The sequence below is a fragment of the Eschrichtius robustus genome, chromosome 2 (assembly GCF_028021215.1).
Source record: "Eschrichtius robustus isolate mEscRob2 chromosome 2, mEscRob2.pri, whole genome shotgun sequence".
Classification (NCBI taxonomy): Eukaryota; Metazoa; Chordata; class Mammalia; order Artiodactyla; family Eschrichtiidae; genus Eschrichtius; species Eschrichtius robustus.
Genome location: NC_090825.1, coordinates 153,270,036 through 153,276,647, shown reverse-complemented (window position 1 = coordinate 153,276,647; position 6,612 = coordinate 153,270,036). Strand labels below are relative to the sequence as shown.

Sequence of the window (6,612 nt, the reverse complement as noted above, 5' to 3'; positions counted from 1 at the left end):
CTCTGTTGTTTTCCCCAAACCCTTTGCAAATGATCTCTTGACTACAGTCTCCTTAATTACGGTACATTTGAGTGTGCCACCTTTCTCTTTCAGGGATTCTGACTTATACTGATAGGTAAGAAATGCCTGGGGGAGAGTTAAATTTGAGTCACCTGAGTAGAGGTGGTCATTGGAGCCGTGGCTATAAATGTGAATATCTTGGGAGACAGTGTAGAGAAGGAATGGGCCCTGAGGAACTCAAACATGTAATGGCTTTCAGAGGAGGATAATCTTGCAAAGGAATTGGAGAAGTAGCAACCAAAGTGAGGTGAAAAATCAGGGCAGTGTGTGTCATAGAAGTCAAAGGAGGCAAAGGGAAGAAAAAGAGCGTTGGTAGTCAAGATTATCAGTTGGTCCTGCAAAGTCATTGGATTTAGTGACTTATACCCTCGTGAATCTGTTACATATTTTCTGTGCTCCCTCTGAATAATGATTTAAATTTTTTTACATTAACTTATCTATAATTTATCTTAGGTAAATACAGTCAAATTTGTTTTAGAACGTATTTTAAGGTAAAAATTAACTACCCTTCCTTAACCATTATTCCAACATTATTTATGTTCTACTTTCTCTATTACCATTATTTCCTCCAACATTCACTGTTTCTAAAAATATAAAGAGATGTTTGAGCACTTTCTACTAGATGTTTAAGAGCTTTCTATTTGACTGTATCATAGTGGTTCAATGGTTGTCGCTTTAGCATTCATTTTAAAATTGATCCATTAGAACAAGTCTAACCTCTTAATTTTAATTTTCAGAATTCTATTATCAATAGCCCCATTTATTCTTCCAGATAAACTCTATATTTTTTTTAACATCTTTATTAGAGTATAATTGCTTTACTATGGTGTGTTAGTTTCTGCTTTATAACAAAGTGAATCAGTTATACATATACATATGTCCCCACATCTCTTCCCTCTTGCATCTCCAGATAAACTTTAGAACCATCTTATCAATTAAAAAAAACTTAAACTTCATTGTGATTTTTTCAAGACCGTGAGAGATAGATGGCCAACCAGAGTTCCTAAGGTTCAGTGTATGTAACTGCTGCCGCCGCTTAAGCCTGCCAAAGCAGTGGTACGGCTACTGCCCTTGTATTTGCTACCTCTAGAAACATTCTTGCCAGTAGTGGCAGCAGCGGGACTCAATTACCCTCTTTTCGCACTCCCTCCAGAAGCTCCAGATGGCGTCTTCCGTGGGCAACGTGGCCGACAGCACAGACCCAACGAAACGTATGCTTTCCTTCCAAGGGTTAGCAGAGTTGACACATCGAGCCTATCAGGCGGGAGATTTTGAGGCAGCTGAGAGACACTGCATGCAGCTCTGGAGACAAGAGCCAGACAATACTGGTGTACTTTTATTACTTTCATCTATACACTTCCGGTGTCGAAGGCTGGACGGATCTGCCCACTTTAGTACTCTGGCAATTAAAAAGAACCCTCTTCTGGCAGAAGCCTATTCGAATTTGGGGAATGTGTACAAGGAAAGCGGGCAGTTGCAGGAAGCAATCGAGCATTACCGGCATGCGTTGCGTCTCAAACCAGATTTCATCGATGGTTATATTAACCTGGCAGCCGCTTTGGTAGCAGCAGGCGACATGGAAGGGGCAGTACAAGCTTACGCCTCCGCTCTTCAGTACAATCCTGATCTGTACTGTGTTTGCAGTGACCTGGGGAACCTGCTCAAAGCCCTGGGTCGCTTGGAAGAAGCCAAGGCATGTTATTTGAAAGCAATTGAGACGCAACCGAACTTTGCAGTAGCTTGGAGTAACCTTGGCTGTGTTTTCAATGCACAAGGGGAGATTTGGCTTGCAATTCATCACTTTGAAAAGGCTGTCACCCATGACCCCAATTTTCTGGATGCTTATATCAATTTAGGAAATGTCTTCAAAGAGGCACGGATTTTTGAACGAGCTGTGGCAGCTTACCTTCGTGCCCTAAGCTTGAGTCCAAATCATGCAGTGGTACATGGCAGCCTGGCTTGTGTATACTATGAGCAAGGCCTGATAGATCTGGCAATAGACACCTACAGGCGAGCTATTGAATTGCAACCACACTTCCCGGACGCTTACTGCAACCTAGCCAACGCTCTCAAAGAGAAGGGCAGTGTTGCCGAAGCAGAAGATTGTTATAATACAGCTCTGTGGCTGTGTCCCACCCATGCAGACTCTCTGAATAACCTAGCCAATATCAAGCGAGAACAGGGAAACATTGAAGAGGCAGTTCGCTTGTATTGTAAAGCATTAGAAGTCTTCCCCGAGTTTGCTGCTGCCCATTCAAATTTAGCAAGTGTATTGCAGCAGCAGGGAAGAGTGCAGGAAGCTCTGATGCATTATAAGGAGGCTATTCGAATCAGTCCTACCTTTGCTGAGGCCTACTGTAATATGGGAAACACTCTTAACGGGGATGCAGGATGTTCAGGGAGCCTTGCAGTGTTATACACGTGCCATTCAGATTAACCCTGCATTTGCGGATGCCCACAGCAATCTGGCTTCCATTCACAAGGATTCAGGGAATATTCCAGAAGCAATTGCTTCTTATCGCACTGCTCTGAAGCTTCAACCTGACTTTCCTGACGCTTATTGTAATCTGGCTCATTGCCTGCAGATTGTCTGTGACTGGACAGACTATGATGAGCGCATGAAGAGGTTGGTCAGCGTTGTGGCTGACCAGTTAGAGAAGAACAGGTTGCCTTCTGTGCAGCCTCATCACAGCATGTTATATCCTCTTCCTCACGGCGTCAGGAAGGCTATTGCCGAGAGGCATGGGCACCTCTGCCTGGATAACATCAATGTCCTTCACAAACCACCGTATGAACATCCAAAGGACTTGAAGCTCAGTGATGGTCGACTGCGTGTAGGATACGTGAGTTCTGACTTTGGGAACCATCCTACTTCTCATCTTATGCAGTCTATTCCAGGCATGCACAATCGTGATAAATTTGAGGTATTCTGTTATGCCCTGAGCCCAGATGATGGCACAAACTTCCGAGCGAAGGTGATGGCAGAAGCCGATCATTTCGTTGATCTTTCTCAGATTCCATGCGATGGAAAAGCAGCTGATCGCATCCATCAAGATGGTATACACATCCTCGTAAATATGAATGGTTATACCAGGGGTGCTCGAAATGAACTCTTTGCTCTCAGGCCAGCTCCTATTCAGGCAATGTGGCTGGGGTACCCTGGGACTAGTGGCGCGCTTTTCATGGATTATATCATCACTGATCGGGAAACTTCACCTGCTGAAGTTGCTGAGCAGTATTCTGAGAAACTGGCTTATATGCCCCATACTTTCTTTATTGGTGATCATGCTAATATGTTCCCTCACCTGAAGAAAAAAGCAGTCATCGATTTTAAGTCCAATGGGCACATTTATGACAATCGAATTGTGCTGAATGGCATCGACCTCAAAGCATTTCTTGATAGTCTACCAGACGTGAAAATTGTCAAGATGAAATGTCCTGATGGAGGAGACAAAGCAGACAGCAGCAATATAGATCTTAATATGCCTGTCATTCCTATGAATACGACTGCAGAAGCAGTTATTGAAATGATTAACAGAGGACAAATTCAGATAACAATTAATGGATTCAGTATTAGCAATGGACTGGCAACTACCCAGATCAACAATAAGGCTGCCACTGGAGAGGAGGTTCCCCGTACCATTATTGTAACCACACGTTCTCAGTACGGGTTACCGGAAGATGCCATTGTGTACTGTAACTTTAATCAGCTATATAAAATTGACCCATCTACTTTGCAGATGTGGGCAAATATTCTGAAGCGTGTTCCCAATAGCGTACTGTGGCTGTTGCGTTTCCCAGCAGGAGAACCTAATATTCAACAGTACGCGCAAAATATGGGCCTTCCCCAGAACCGTATCATTTTTTCACCTGTTGCTCCTAAAGAGGAACATGTTCGGAGAGGCCAGCTGGCTGATGTCTGCTTGGACACTCCACTCTGTAATGGACACACCACAGGGATGGATGTCCTTTGGTCGGGGACACCCATGGTGACTATGCCAGGAGAGACTCTTGCTTCCCGAGTTGCAGCTTCCCAGCTCACCTGTTTAGGCTGTCTTGAGCTTATTGCTAAAAATAGACAAGAGTATGAAGACATAGCTGTGAAACTGGGAACTGATCTAGAATACCTGAAGAGAATTCGTGGCAAAGTCTGGAAGCAGAGAATATCTAGCCCTCTGTTCAACACCAAACAATACACACTGGAACTAGAGCGCCTCTATCTACAGATGTGGGAGCATTATGCAGCTGGCAACAAACCTGATCACATGATGAAGCCTGTTGACGTCACTGAGTCGGCCTAAATAATGACTGTGTGCGCAGGAGAATTACCCCTGTACCTGAGCCTCAACCTTCTGGGGGAAAGGGAACTAGATACGTTACTTTGTACTTACCTTTGTAGCAATATCATGTTGCAGATGGGTGACAGACAGTGATAACAGATAGCACAGCCAGACTTGCTTCCTGCATGATCATGACAGGGAGAGACACAAGAGATGGGAGACTGCTGTTCCACAAGGAGTCTCCGTAGAATTTTGCGGCAGCCAGGTGTTGCCTAAGTCTGGAAGGTCTGATCTCCCTTGGTCTTCCATGGGATGGGTGGTTAGTGTGGAGGGGAGATAGAGATTGCCCAGTCTTCTGAATTAAGTTTTTCTTTATATTTGGGGTATTGGAGCTATTAAAAATGTTTGGTTTCAGGTTTTATTCATGTGACGTGTATATGATTCTTTTGAGATAAGGTTTTAAGCTAAAATATTCCTTGTTTTAGTTTCTGAACTCTACAGACAAATGGGGACTTTGCTGGTGTAGTCTTTTTATAGGTTTTATAAACCACTTGAGCCTATATCAGTCATTTTAGTGTCTGACATGTTTGGAACTATCAGTGCTTTGTTGGTTTATGGCTTAAATTCTTTTTCTGGTCCGTTTCCTTCTTCCCTTCCCCCCACTTTAAACATTTTCCTGTAACTTGGCTAACAAAAAACCAAGTCTGATTCAAAACCTCCCAGAGTGTTTCTCTTAAACACATCATCTGGTGCCAAATGAAGATTCTTAGGAGTGATTATTAATTATGAAGGGCACAGTTGTGGTACTGTCACTGATGATAATAATAATGGATTTTTGGCCTAGAGTTTTGACCTATTGCACCAGTGTTTTACCGTTGACTGCCCCTCTGTGCTGCTTCCAAAAGTGATAGTGTGTGATCAGATTTTTACTTTCACTTCTAAAGTTTGTTCTTTTTTTTAAAGTGAGTCCTGTTCTTCCTTTTTCTTTCAGCAGCAATGAAATCCCAGGTAAGTACAAGTATTCAAATATTTGATCAGTAAGTCCCAGTTATCTCCAGTGCATTAAATAACTTTCATCAAAAAACATGTTATAGGTAAAAAGCTCTGGAGGACCAGCTATGTATATGATTATTATGCTTCAGACCTTCTAGGGTGTTACACATAATAACTTGTCTTCTGGACGTGGTCTTGAAGTCTATGGATTCAGCCTCAGTAGTAGCGAACTGCACTGCTACTTGGTTTGGAGTATAAATTAGACTTTAGCCCTCCTGGGGGTTGAGTTTTTGGTATTGAAAACCATAGGAATGAAATTATTGTATTTCAACAAAGGACTGAGGGCTTGAGGCTTAAACAAGCCAACATATGAATATATGTTTTTGTCTTGCTGTACTGCACATATGCTGTCTAGTAACAGATATTTTGTCTGCTAGTAGTGTTCTAGATTCTGTCTTTCCAAAGTGCTGAGGCAGTGCATCTATTCTGTAGTTGCAGCTGATGCCTGAATGTATCCTAGCTGACAAATGATTGATTAAGAAGCACTTGAATTTCGGAAAGATTTGTACTGTTAACCAAAATCTGAGCAAGGAGTCTCAAATGTAATTCTTAGCCAGAATTACATGTTAATGAACGACTTAACAGTGTAAATCAAGGAACATCAGTGTAGGGATTTCTTTTAATTTATTTTTTACCTGCTTGAAAGAATCAGTTAAAGGTTGCCAGCTTGGTTGCAGATGAACGGACGTTTGAAGTTCACCAAACTACTTCATGTGGAATAGGAGAATAGACTTCCAGCGCCCTCAAGGCTGTGACCTTGCAGCCATTTTACATAGCACAGCATCCCCCTAGAGGGATGAACCTTTCCCTGCCCGAAAAGTAGCCGCTCTGGTTGAAGCTTTGCTTATTGTAACAGGCTTTTGTTTCCAGGTAACATGTCTGTGGAAGGCTTAATTCTGAATAGAGATATAGATATTACTGGAAACTAATTGTTTTTTCTATTATACTCTGCTTTATCAAAAAAGTAAAACATTTACATTGTGCTACAGAAATTCAGATGTTGTCTTGCAATCTTTAAACAATAAATGAATGATTTGCCCTGAAAAACAAAAAACAAAAAACTTCTTTGTGATTTTGTTTGGGATTATTTTAATCCTGTAAATTAAATTGGGAAGAAGTTAAATCTTTATTATATTGCCTTTTAGCCAGAAACTTGATAGATAGATAGATAAATCCATTTATCTTCAAATCTCATTTTTAACTCTAATAAAAGTGTAAC

At 41.8% G+C, this 6,612-nt stretch overlaps 1 pseudogene; it reads left to right on the top strand.

Moving 5' to 3' along the window:
• The first annotated feature begins 1,222 nt into the window (after positions 1 to 1,222).
• Positions 1,223 to 4,361, top strand: LOC137758643 (UDP-N-acetylglucosamine--peptide N-acetylglucosaminyltransferase 110 kDa subunit pseudogene; annotated as a pseudogene).
• The last annotated feature ends 2,251 nt before the right edge of the window (positions 4,362 to 6,612 follow it).